The sequence below is a fragment of the Leuresthes tenuis genome, unplaced genomic scaffold (assembly GCF_036924035.1).
Source record: "Leuresthes tenuis unplaced genomic scaffold, fLeuTen1.0.hap1 SCAF_2, whole genome shotgun sequence".
Taxonomy (NCBI): Eukaryota; Metazoa; Chordata; class Actinopteri; order Atheriniformes; family Atherinopsidae; genus Leuresthes; species Leuresthes tenuis.
Window position 1 is genome coordinate 6,399,830 of NW_027325356.1, and position 12,906 is coordinate 6,412,735.

Below are 12,906 nucleotides of genomic sequence, written 5' to 3' on the forward strand. Positions count from 1 at the left end.
GGTTCATGTGCACATGTCAGATTAAAGCAAAAGCACACAACCTGTCCAACTCTGACAACAGCATTCAGCAGAGGAGATGAAGACTGAAATCAGATCCAGTAACAACAGGACACAAACCCACAAATCCGATGACAGCGACTCCCTTCTTTTTCACTTACATTTACACATGACATGCATGACTAAAGCTTGAGAAAACCACTGCCATATGCTGAAAAATCTGGCCTTTAATGTGATTCCTTATCAAAATTGCACTGCAGCAATAAACTCCTTCTCCTTAAACTTTTCTGGGACTCTCGGCAGGCTAAAAATGTTGTAAAGTGATTTAAAGGCAGGGTTGCTCATGCGAATAAGAGCTGCCCGGCTGAAACAACACAAGTCCTGCAATCATTGCTGGAAGGTGGGAAACTCCGTCTGACAAACGCTGTTCCGTCGAGTCAACTCAGGAACCAGCTTTAGGAAAATTAACTGAGAACTGGTGGTGTTTTTGAAGAAGTTTCCGTTCATGCATTGTCACTGCTTCCCCTTTAAATATCAATTATTTGCTTTTGTGGGCGGAGCAACTGTAGAATCTTAACATTACAGCCGCAATCCAAACGGGGAATAAATCAGATTTGTTTTGGGGTTTTTTTTAGGTAAAAAAGCAGCCTTCAGTTGGAGGAATGTCTCACGTACGTACTTTTGGGATTTAAATCGGACTCGTGTCATAGTGTGAACTGTCTTTCTGCACAGAAGCACGCACCCACGTCACGGTCAGCCTCAGCACTTTTCCCCCCTTTCTTTGTTGGCTGGATGATAAATAAATCTAAGTATGCTTTGGTGTGTGGAGACATCCTGTGATGTTCACAGTCGAGATTTGATGTGATAAGTAGAATTAGTGGCTTTAAAAAGTGATTTATTTCACAGGTTTTCCCCCTGAAGGCTCAGTCTCTGAAGAACCGCTGACAGAGACATATGACACTTTCGTTGGCCTTCACCGACACACGTGCTTAATGGAGTGATTAATGAGCTTGGAGTACTGTAAATGATTATTTTTGTCAATTTACTTGTGAGAGGTAACAATTCACTGAGGTGTCACTTAAAACGTGGATGAGTGACACCATGTGTAACATTTATCGGATTTGGCTTGCAGTTTAACTGTTAGGACGTTTTCGTGTGCATGACAAACTTCTTCCTGCTGCCTGATGGGTAATTTCAATGCTAAAATGATATATTGTTATATTGAGTAAGGTCAGGTTGACACACAAGAATCACTTTCCAGGACTACATATAATAGTAGTGGCTCCTTGTAAAAAAGTTATTATTAGAAGAAGATTTTTTTAAAAAGAATGAGAGCTAACTCTCTCTCTCTCACACACACACACACACACACTCTCCACCACAGCAGTTAGAAACACCACATCTTCAGACACATCACAGCAAAGCATGAGCAGGAGGGAGAGTAAATAAAGGTTTCCCATTTTGCTCTCACTTTGAAGCCCATTAATGACCATCTGTGTGTATTTGTGTGTGTGTCGATTTTGCTCAAACTGGCCTGCCGCAACCCAAAGTTTCTTGGAGCGCACATGGGTGTGCGTTTGTGTGTGTGTGTGGTTCCTGGCCTCCTCACAAAGGCATCAGTCAACCCAGGAGGGCCTGGCAGGGAGAGCTCAGTAACCTTCAGATCCCTCCCACAGCACTAAATTAATGGCCTCTTTCTTTTCGTTCTCCTCTCTGCCTCTTTCTCTCTTCACTCTTGTCTTTCCACCATCCCGTCTTCACACTTCCCCCTAAGCTGCCTCCCTTCTTTTCTCCTCTTCCTTGCTTTTTTCCCCCCTTTCTCCCCTAACCCCTTGTTTCCAGAACTCCCCACTAATGGAAGGGAAACAAGGATGGCGTCATCCAAGTCTTCCTGTCTTTAAACTCGTCTTTCTAATTTTCTTGCATGGTCTGTAATTCCTATAGTCCTCAGACCCCAGGGGTGTGGCGTTTACCCTCTAAGAGACAGACAGGACCATCTCAGACAGGCTCCAAAGGCCTGCGACACATTCTTGGTACTCCTCAGTTCAGCATGGATAGCTTATATTGCAGTGTCGTAAGCTGTGCTGGATTTGTAACCTTAAGCCCATGTGTGTTTTATTCAGATGTGTGTGTGTGGGTTTGCACAGGGCTAAATTAGAGCCTGTGAGCTAGAGCAGAAGTCGTGTCAACATGAAGCCACATAAGAGGCCTTGCATTTGTCAAACATGCTTTAAAAAGCAGAGGTCACTGGCTCTGACCAGTCGAAGAAACGCAGGAAGTCTTTAACCACACTCTACTGCAAATTTACACAAATTATTCTAAAACAGATTAGATAGAGCACTGTACCAACCTCCGAAGTTTGAGGCATTATCGTTGTACAAGCATGACAAAAAGATGGAGGCAAAACACATTAAATCTGGATGTTTTCAAGCAGGTAAAACCAAGCAGGAAGCACCTGCTCCACAGTGCTGCGAGGGCAATCATTGCCTTACCGATGCTGATAGTTTATCAGTAACATTTCTCCTGCTACTGGATAGATAAATGTTTATATGCACAGACACAAAATACAGAAATCACATGGTCTTATAATACACACAGAAAAATACTGAATACTGTCCTAATACGAAGCGGAAATACTTGATTTTTTCACTTTGTTTTGCGAAGTTTAAAAAGTCAACACAAGAGGACGATAAACTCTGTAAGCATTAGTTCATGGTTCACTTATGTATCCTCACCAGAAACAACAATCACAACCTGGAAAATATGGAGCAAGACAGCAGAAATATCAGGATGTTATCTGGTAAGACTGATAATGTTCAGAGAAAAAAAGAAAAATCACACACACAAAATATTAGTTTATTTAAGTATTTATGTTAAGTAAAAGTGTGCCAGAGCCAACAGACCGCCAGACAGACTGAGGAAGCTAAGCAAGAAGCATCAAAAAGCACAAGATTTGTTATGTAAGGTTGCAGACAAATACACACAGAGACGATTCAGCAGCCAGGTCTGGCAGCTCAGCGCCTTTTGAGAGCGCCAGCATGACAATCCTCTGATGCATCACACAGATAACAAATCACATGCTAGGCTGCTTTGTAGAGATAGTAGGTCACTTTGCACTGTACGAACAAGTTAAGCAACCAAATAGCTATATATTAAAGGCTGTTTATAAGGAGCAGTGCCAGGATAATCACCTCAGCTCTCCACTGATCTTTGTTTTTCTCTGAGGCGACTAAGAAAAGGAGAGTTAGGGAAACTGAAAGGGAGCATCACAGAGATAAAGCAGTATCAACTCTTCTTGGGATTTTTTCTGATGGTATCACGCTTCTTCTTACCAACTTTCACAATGAAACTCTTTCACCAAAGTAACATGAATTTTTTTCTCACATGGCCTGTATTTTTAGCAGTCATGGACTGCCACCTCATTCAAGGTTACGTTGAATGTAAATCTACATTGGGACTTTTTACATTTCAGCTGCAACACTGCAACATGTGCACGTGCAGTGGTTACGATGCAGCCCTTCAGGCAGATTGAGTCCCACTCACTAAGCTACAACTGTTTTGTTACACGACACAAAGACAACTTGAATTGTTCTCATTTTTCATGACTAATTCAGAGGAAAATGTGTTTTAGGCCTCTTGGATACGGGGTGTTCCTGTTCCAGAGTTCGTCTCTGGTGAGCGACATTCAGCCTCTGCGTGAACAGTAAAATTATAAACATGCTGACATGGAGTGTTCGGTTACAGAAAGGGAAAGTCAACTGATTTATACGAGCAGCAGCCGAGCCTCCTGTTTGTGATTTTGCTCATCTCTCTCAGATGCACCTGTGTCGGTCCCACCATCTGCTGTGAAAGGGACTGCATGGTTGGGAGCATCTTTCCTCCAAGCAACACTCCCCCAAACTCAGTTACTGATTGCTACAGTCTGTGCATCGCTGTTCCCACCTCCTTTTCTTGATGGATAAAACTGAGACAACAGCCACAGCTTCCCCTCTGCCACCTTCATTTTAGTGGTGCAGGAGGAACCAGCCTCGTCTCTACTCTTTGGTGCCCTGAAACTATTTTTTTGGCATTAAACCTCAAGTAAATCATTTTAGGATACCTCAATTGTACAAATCAAATACACAAATAAGCTAAGAGATGGCTTGAATTTGAATCTAGACAAACAATCTCTAACTTCACCTGCTGCTGGCTGAGCCCGGTGGGGGAGCTGTGAGTCAGTGACAGCAAAGAAAAAGAAACCAAAGACCACCAAAGATTATTCACGGCTGGTTACTATAGCCTGAAAGTGTCTAAACAGGCGTGATGTGGAACAAGACAGGTGGTCCCCTGAAGGTAAACACAAAGATGATCCCACAAATCCACACCGACACCACACCTAAACCCAAGCCACCTACAGCAAGAGCCTGTCTTCCCCAACCGAACAGAACCAGAAGCTGCCACGACGTAGGAGATCTAACCAGGTGGTATTCAAGCTGTAGGCCACCATTTCACAATTCACTGCCGTTAAATGGTTAAATAACGAGTGCAAAAGAGTAAAAGGGGGGAGCATAGAGGCCAAAACTCACAATGGTTACCCAGACTGGAGAGCGGGTGGCCACATGCTTTGAAGGATGTCAAAAGGCTGTGGGTTAATTAGGCGTGGACCTCCCTGTAGACTACCTGGAGGGTCGGAGCTGCATCTCTCTTACAGTGTGTGAGAACACTGCTATAAAAGGTGATAAGTGGGAAATTTTTGTCTGGGGACAATGCGAAGGGTAGGACAGGAACATGGAAGGAATGAGTCAAACCTTTTGTCTGTCCTGCCACCCGTCCGCTGCTGGTATTGAGCTGTAAAAGCGTAGCTTCAGAGAGACAGCTGCACCTCAGCATGTCAGCAACTGCTCAGCCCAAACTGTCCCAAACCAGCTGCATTCAGCTGCACAGCACAGCGTCACGCAGCACTGCACAACCAGAATGAACACAACTGGCATCCCGTATCTCAGTCAGGCAACGGAGTTCAGCGTTAGTCACTTCTTGCTGCGCGACACTGCAGACGAAACGAGACGGACGACTGCTCATGTATACAGCAAGGCTGCTCACCTGCAATAACTATCATTCAGGGTTCACAGTGCGCATTCGAACCTCAACAATGTTTTGGCTCTCCCGAGGAACTACTAAGGTAAAGTTGAGTAGTTTAAGTGTTGGCCCAATAGTTCCTGATATAACATGACAATTCTTGGTTTTCCAGCTGAAATTTGATCTAAAGATTTCCGAAACTATTTTTTTCTGCAGGAGAAAGCTTCAGGAAACAAATTATGCCAATTGAGGTCTCGCAGATATAAAAAGAAAGGGACACATGAAACCATTAACCACTTTTTCTTCAAAGTTCGAACAAATGTGGGCAAACCAGAGGCTGTAAAGAGAGATGTATCAAACCTTTAGAAGTAGTGTGCCTTGTGATCAAGCAGAGGATGCCCTAGCTTCAGCCTCAAACTAACACCAAATAATCTAAGAAAGTGGTGTTTGGAAGTATTTTAGGTTTTACGAGGTCATTACTATAGTAATGAACAAAGACGAGGCAGTTTGTCGAATTTATGCAAAGCAGCCGTCTTACTCTACAATGACACAAATATGCAGACTTACCTGCTAGCTTAGCACCCAAAAGAGACAGCAGGGACACCTCATGTGGGCGAGTCAGTGTCAGGTGTCTGCTTACTGTTGGCACAGTCAGTTACTGCGGGCTTTCTGCCAGAGGCTTCTGAAAATGCCATCACTTACTAGATAACAAGGAAGGAAGCACTGAATGGATTCAAAGAACTGTGTGTTTATTTCAAATTCATTTGAAATGAAATTGACAGCCCAGCTAAACAGTCTATAATGCACTATTCCTCAGTGCTTACTCTAATAATTGCAGTTCACAACTATTTCTCCTTTTTCTGTCCTACATTTGCAGTTTGGAGGTTGTTTTATTGAGCTGGGTACTTTTCCTCAAAGGACTTCAGTCACAAGACCTGAAAAAGTCCTGAAACTGTTGACAGACTGCAGCAACACTGAGGAGAATCAACACAAGCTGTCAGGTCGAGACTGCAAGCTAAACATGTTTCTACACACCAGGAGATAGTGTCACTGCCATCTATTACTTAAGTCTGTCACATTCAAATTGAAATGGCACTGCAATGGGAAACAAGTCTAAGTAAAGCAGAGGAGATGTGACCACGCTGTTAACAGTTCAAGTCCAAACATGCACACTTAAAAGGTGCTAATTATTCAAGAGGTTTATTTTTGGTTTATAGGTTACACGAAAGAAGTAGAAGCCAGTATGTTTTGCTGGAATAAATGTGTTTCTTCACTCCTCTGTTCTGTAGATCAAACCGTTTTGAGAGAAGTGTCAGCCTCAACATTAAAACAGCTAAAATGAGTAACACTGCATCTGCATCCTGGCATTCACATGGATGTTACATTAACACTTGTCTAAATCTTTTTTGTAGACCATTCATAGCCCCTACATGGCAACAGCAGGCCCCATACAGGAGCAGAGTCCTCCAGCAGGACAGCAGTGGGCTCCAATCTGAGGGGATTTATGGGAAGTGAGCCCAATCCACAAAGACCCCACCCCATAACCCACCACAGCCAGAGGATTTATGGCTCATTTTCCAGTACCAGACAATCGTGAACATCCTCAGATGTTCTTCATCCACACACAGGACCCATATGTAATGGAAAGCTTTATAAGCCACACCTTAAGAGAGTTCATTCCTGTTCTAAAATGAGCATCAACCTATTTTGATCTGCATTTCCGTCCACCTGATGAATGAAAATCCAATATTCCCTTTTCCTTTGGTCGCCACATTACTCCTCAGCTGCTAAACGATCCAGTTTGTACGCCCACTTGTCATTTGCAGTCTAAAGTTTGGGCCAGGCCGATTTGGAGCCGCCCAGCCTTGTGTTTTTCTGAGAGCGGCTGCTTGCTGCTGGAAGGCGAGCAGAGCAGAGCAGAGAGTCTGCAACACATAAAACGTTCCATAAAACTGAAACAATTAACGTAAAGAGGCCGAAACGCTCCAGAAGAAGTCGGCAGTAATTCTCATTGTATCATATACACATTGGTTGTTATGGTAAATATACTGATTGGAGGCACTTTGGTCATCATATTCTCCATTCTCCTTTTTTTTTTTATTATAACCAGATTACAACATATGGAAGCTGTAAAGCAACTTTCGACACTCAAGAACACATTCACTAAATTCCCTGTGGTCACGATGGCTCTGGATTACACTGACATGGCTTCAAACTGCTAAACAGCTCATCATCCCTGCCGTTCCCCACTCTCCATCGGCTCATCTCCACCTACTAATTTGCCAGTGTAGGTTAAGCTGCCCTGATGTGGCGAGATGGTAACCACAGCAACTCATGCTGAACCCGGCTGGGAAAAACACAAACATGGAGGAACAACATTCATGAACCAGTGCGCTAAGGTACAACTCTTTAGGAAGAAGGAAATCCTTAAAAATCTCCTAAAGTATGCAAACAAAGTACCAGACAAACAAGTTTAGAGTTGATGCCTAATCTTCAAAGCATTTCTAAAAATCTTCCTAAGCAGCCCGTCATCACGAGCTCATCCTCCTGGTTTGCTCAGTCGCACACAAAACACACACAGAAGTGTGTAAAATGTGAAGCCGCTGGTTCAACAACAGGGTTCTTTTCACGCCTGCTCATCTCAGACTTTCATTAAAACTCCAGTCTTATCACGCAGCAGCATTCAATCACTTTCTTATAATGTAACTCAGCAGGACTGTGTGTGTGTGTGTGTGTGTGTTGCTGGTCTGCATCAGAGGCCAGACTGTGCTAATACCCCTGCAACCTGACCGGAGACAGACTCTCAGTTCTGCATGCTGTGTGCACAATCTGACTCAGGAAAATAATGGCAGGCATGTACACACTGAAGAAACACACGATCAGCGCCAAGTTACTGCCTATCAACTTTATTTGGGTGAAAGATGCCTAAACAACATAATTATCATCATGCTGCTGCTGAGGGTGAGCTGCATACAAAGTTGAATGTGCATACACAGTATCATCCACGGCCAGCCAGCAGTTTCTCTGAAGTCACTTCAAAGATAAGAGTGAGCTGGCCCGGGATGAGTGGATGGCTGCAGGACAACCATGTGGGCTGCTACGGGTGCAAGGATACATGTAGGAAAGGAAAAAAAATACAACCTGCAAACCTGCAGCTTCCACAAATGTTGATATGAAGGGTGAAAGAAGAAGAGGGGCAATCATGTGTTACGATGACGTATTCATTTCCACTGCTGTCAGCTTTTTGTTATGGCTCTGCCAGCTGCCCACTGCTCTTACGTGACTTTGGGACTCGATATGCATGTCCGTGCCACATAGATATTTTGAATGACAGAACAACTGTGTGCAGCATCACGATCAAAGAGAAAACACATTTAAAAAATCCATCACAAGCCCTTTCATTAGGGCTTTCAATTGGACTGGAGTTTTGAAGCTTTAATGAACAACAGAGAAACTGAATAACGATGTTTCTGACAAAGAGAAGATGCGTTAAAGGGACAAACTGAAACAAACAAAAGGAAATGATGCTGATAAAGGAGGCCGGTGACAAGCTGCAGGTCTACAGTCATAAGCCGGCGTGGGAGGACTCATGTGGTGCTTTTTTCAAGTGTGGGTGAGAGTGTTCTGCATGGAGTCAGAGAGTTGGGTGAGGCGGGCAAAAAGATTCAGCCTATTTGTTTAATAGGTGCTGAAGCAGCAGCTTGAACCATAGCACTGAGATGAATGGAATGCTGCTGAGAGAAGAGATGGCCCAAATATTGATCCTCAACACTTTAAACGGTACTGAAGTTTCTTTTTCCAAGCTTCATATTCAAGAGCATCAGTGCAGATTCACAGTAGAATGTGAGACAAGTGGAACATAAAGTCATGCATTGGTTTTGGTATGGATAGGTTTGTGTGTGTGTGTGTGTGTGTGTGTGTGTGTGTGTGTGTGTGTGTGTGTGTGTGTGTCAAACTCGGTAATGTAAACACAGCAGAGCTCTGAGTTCTGTCTGTGGCTGTGAACGCTGGACTTGCTGGGCAATGTGCTGAGTGAGCACTTGGTGTCCAAGCCCCCTCTAATCCACAGATTGACTCTTTGGCCAATTGACTCTCCTACACACATACGCACGCACACACAAACTCTCGCAACTTTCCACCAACTCCACTTTAACCCCCTCATTCCCCCCCGCTGGCCTCTCGGTCGGGGATTCACAGGTCACAGCTGCCAGCTTCAAATGTGTCCAGAGTTCAGTGCTCCTTCCTGGGAGGAGTTCATTTTCACATTGGGTTTCATTTTTAATTCACTCAATCTGTACATGTCCTAAGACAAAGTGTGGTCTCATTCTCAATATCTGGGTTTCCATGCCGTGATGAAGCAAATTCGAGACAAATTTTTGAAACGTCGCTCTATTAGAATCACACATGGGATTTGTTTCCATTTGTTTCCAGGTTTGGAGGTCAGATGCCCGGCTGCGGAGCGTCATTGATCCTCGGTGGTACAGGCTGTAGTGCAGGACTGTGACAGTCAGATGAAACCAGCTGAAGAAAAACAAATTACTAAAATCTTTGCAAAAGATTTCCATCAAAAAATGCTGAGGTCCTCCAAATCTGCTCCTTTGCTGTGAACCTATGAAATACATACACTAGCAAATCACTTTTCCATCAGTTGATGACTAAATATTTTGATGATCGTGAATTCTACAGTCTCTCAACTCCCCATATGGCATATCCCACATAGGACGTGCTGCTTTTCATTGAGTCGGGGCTCTCCAGATCTTCAATGGCTTAACCATGGGGATCACTTGTTTCAGAGTTCAGTTAAAAAAACTATTAAACAACGATTGTTTTCTTCCAGTATGATAGTTGAAAGAGAATAGATTTGATAGAAAGCCATCTGAAGAGAATACCTTTAATTCTGGGGGGTTTTAATCATCAAGCTGTAAAATAATGCATCCGGGTTGATACATTATTCTCCTTTAACAAAATAATACTTCTGTGCCATGTGAGACAAACTAGGGCACCTGAATAAACCATCAAAGTTAAAAGTTATTCTGTCACTTTGGTTGGTTAAAAATAAAAACAAAAAAGCTTTTATAAAGAACCACCAACACCAAACATGAACAAAAACAGTGGTCCCGGGCAGACATTTGTGGCAAAGCCTGATGCCAGATCAGTATTAGCAGCTCAGTTTAGTCCACGTCTGTGAATGTGAACTCTCAGTGAAGGGATAAGTGTAATAAGAGGAGATTATTCCATGCGGGCGAGCTGTAACTCACTTTATGGCTTTTGACTGGATGAGGAGAGCAGGCACCGAGGTCCAGCTCTGTAATATGCAGTTATAAACTGACGCAGCATGGGGGGCTCTGCTCCACAGCTCTAACCTTCTACGTGTTGGCACCAGGCACTCATTGATGTTAACATTTGGGATTTGGGGCAAAAACCGGGCTAGTAAATTTCAGATCTTTGAGTGAGAGTTTGCCAGTTTCACGATATTGACCTCTCTGTTTTCTACATCAGTCCAGCAGTCGGCCATTAAAATGAGCTGCTAACTGTGAGGAGGAGGAGGTACTTGCAGGCACACATGCAAAAACACATTCATGCTTCTACATTTACAGTCTTTTATAAGTCAGACTTGTGCAGATAGGTCTGAAAAGAGTCAGATGATAATGGAACTTGAAGGCCAACACTTCTATTCCCTAAAAAAACAGGCAGACTTTTTAAGCTGGAAAAGCAACTAACTTTAAGCTAGCCATCTTCTTGGATAGAATTCAGATATGTTCACTGAACAGTTCATTGCAAACTACACAGAATAAGTAGTAAACAGTACTCAGCAGAAGGCCAAACATTTGTTGATGATATCAGACCTGAAAAATGAATTAATTCAATTTGAATTTCATTCCACAGTGAGAGGACATGCAGATCTTGAATTAAGGAAACCTTAGAAGACACCCACCCTGGTCCCTACAGGACAACAAAACCCTGGAGCATTCCAGGGATAGTGGGAGTGGAGAGTTTTCAGGGCGGTGGGGGTGGGTGGATGTTAAATTGGTCACTTGGAAGGCAGAGCTTTCCAGAAACAAAGCGGACAACCTGTGGTTGGGGCTGAATTCTTTCCCTCTCTAGCTCCTTTTAGAAAAGGGAGAAAACTGCAAACACAGGCCCCTCCATTCAGAGTAATTTATCCCTATGGCCAGGCCTTCTTTACCGGCTGCAATAGCCCCCTTCCATGGCTGCCCAGCAGGATGCCTGCGAGTGGCGTGTGAAACTCTCCTGTCTCCTTCAGCTCAAAAGGGAAAGATGAACAATGGCCCTCGCCAGGCACTGGCTCTGAACAATCCTTCGCCTGCTTCACTCTGCCTTCCTTATAAGCAACCACAAGCTATTCCTGTCAAACCTACATTCCTTTATCCATCCAATACTGTCCATCAGCAGCCATTTCCGTGAACAGCTGTCTCTCATCCTCTCCTCTAGCATCAGAAAATCTGTGCTTGATTTCCCATCACTTTTTTTTGGCCTCAGCTTTTCCATTTTTCTTTTAGGCAACAATAAGAGAAACTGTGAATCGAGATGGAGAGCAGAAAGAGACCCAAATCTTTCTGGGTTCTCAGGACCCCATCTGACCCTCCCACTGCCCTAATCTCAAAACATTGATGAGTCACCCTCCATCGCCACTGCTCAACTCAACCCTTTTCTGAATTTGAAAGAGCCCTGCTGGATCTTTCCTGCCTGAAGGGGCCTGGAGCAGAATCACAGAATGGGAGAACAAAGCAATTATTGGTTTGATTAATAGCATATTTGTCAGGGTCAAAATTACAACTGATGGTGCCTGTGCCACATTTCCTAAACACATGATCACAAAAGTTAAAACAAAGAAAATTAATGTGGACAGTGAGACAGTGTTGTCTTCCAATAAACTCCATAGCATGTTCCTTTCCCCTGGCAGCAGATGTGAGAGAGCAGCCCGGGCTTTGGTGTAACATGTGCCCCATCAGTTCATATGGCGACCAATTGCTTCTGCCGAAAAACAGGCAAACTACCAGTCAGTCTAATCAGTCAAAAAAAAGGAACTGTTTGTACAATCCTCTGTAGGAGTCAGTAATGGGGGAAAAGACATGCGGACAGTTCCCCCTCGGAAGGAGCCTCAGCAACAATCTGCACTGCACCACCAGGAAGCCATTTTCTCCCCAGTACTCAACCATTCACCAGTGGCTCCAACAGAGCTATTGAGCATTCACCAGGCACCTCCACATCACCGACAAGTGCGACAAAAAGCATTTTAAAGCAACATTCCCTGTGGTTCCCACACTATTTCACCTGTCAAACGCTTACAAAACAGTCGAGGAGGGCCAAATTCTCCTCAGGGGTGCTACAGCACACCTCTTGCCAGCCTCAGCCCTGCTAAGGATGTTGTTACTCCTCTTAAAAGGATGAATACACTATAAATCTCCCCCACCTACTATCATGAACAGCCACTCTGAGCCTTGAGGCCTAAAGGGGACCTTTCACCTCGACAAGCGACACCTAAAACAGAGCAGGAAACCTGAAGAATGCATTTCCTCACACAACAAGACTCCCAGAGCAAGGGGATGAGTCATCAAGGGAGTGATGCTGGGGAAATCAATACAGACCAATTGTCTGTTTGAGGAAGAAGAGAACAGAAAAGACAAAGAAAAGACAGAAGCAGAGATGTGCTGTGTCGTATAAAAGTTAGAGGTGTCTGCAGAGTCAGAACCTTTGCCTGCTCATCGATCATTTGTGTAAACCGGAGATGTCAGGGTGTCGCACACAGAGGCCCAGAGGTCTGACAACTCCTTTGGTCGATCATTTATTCATTTAGATCTTCATTTCTAATTCAGGAAAAAGCATTGCAGT

The 12,906-nt window shown here is 43.9% G+C and overlaps 1 protein-coding gene across 2 annotated transcripts in view; it reads right to left on the reverse strand.

Moving 5' to 3' along the window:
- Positions 1 to 12,906, reverse strand: part of lrp4 (low density lipoprotein receptor-related protein 4) — a 111,337-nt gene that overhangs the window by 66,067 nt on the left and 32,364 nt on the right. The gene's annotated exons all lie outside the window — the stretch shown is intronic.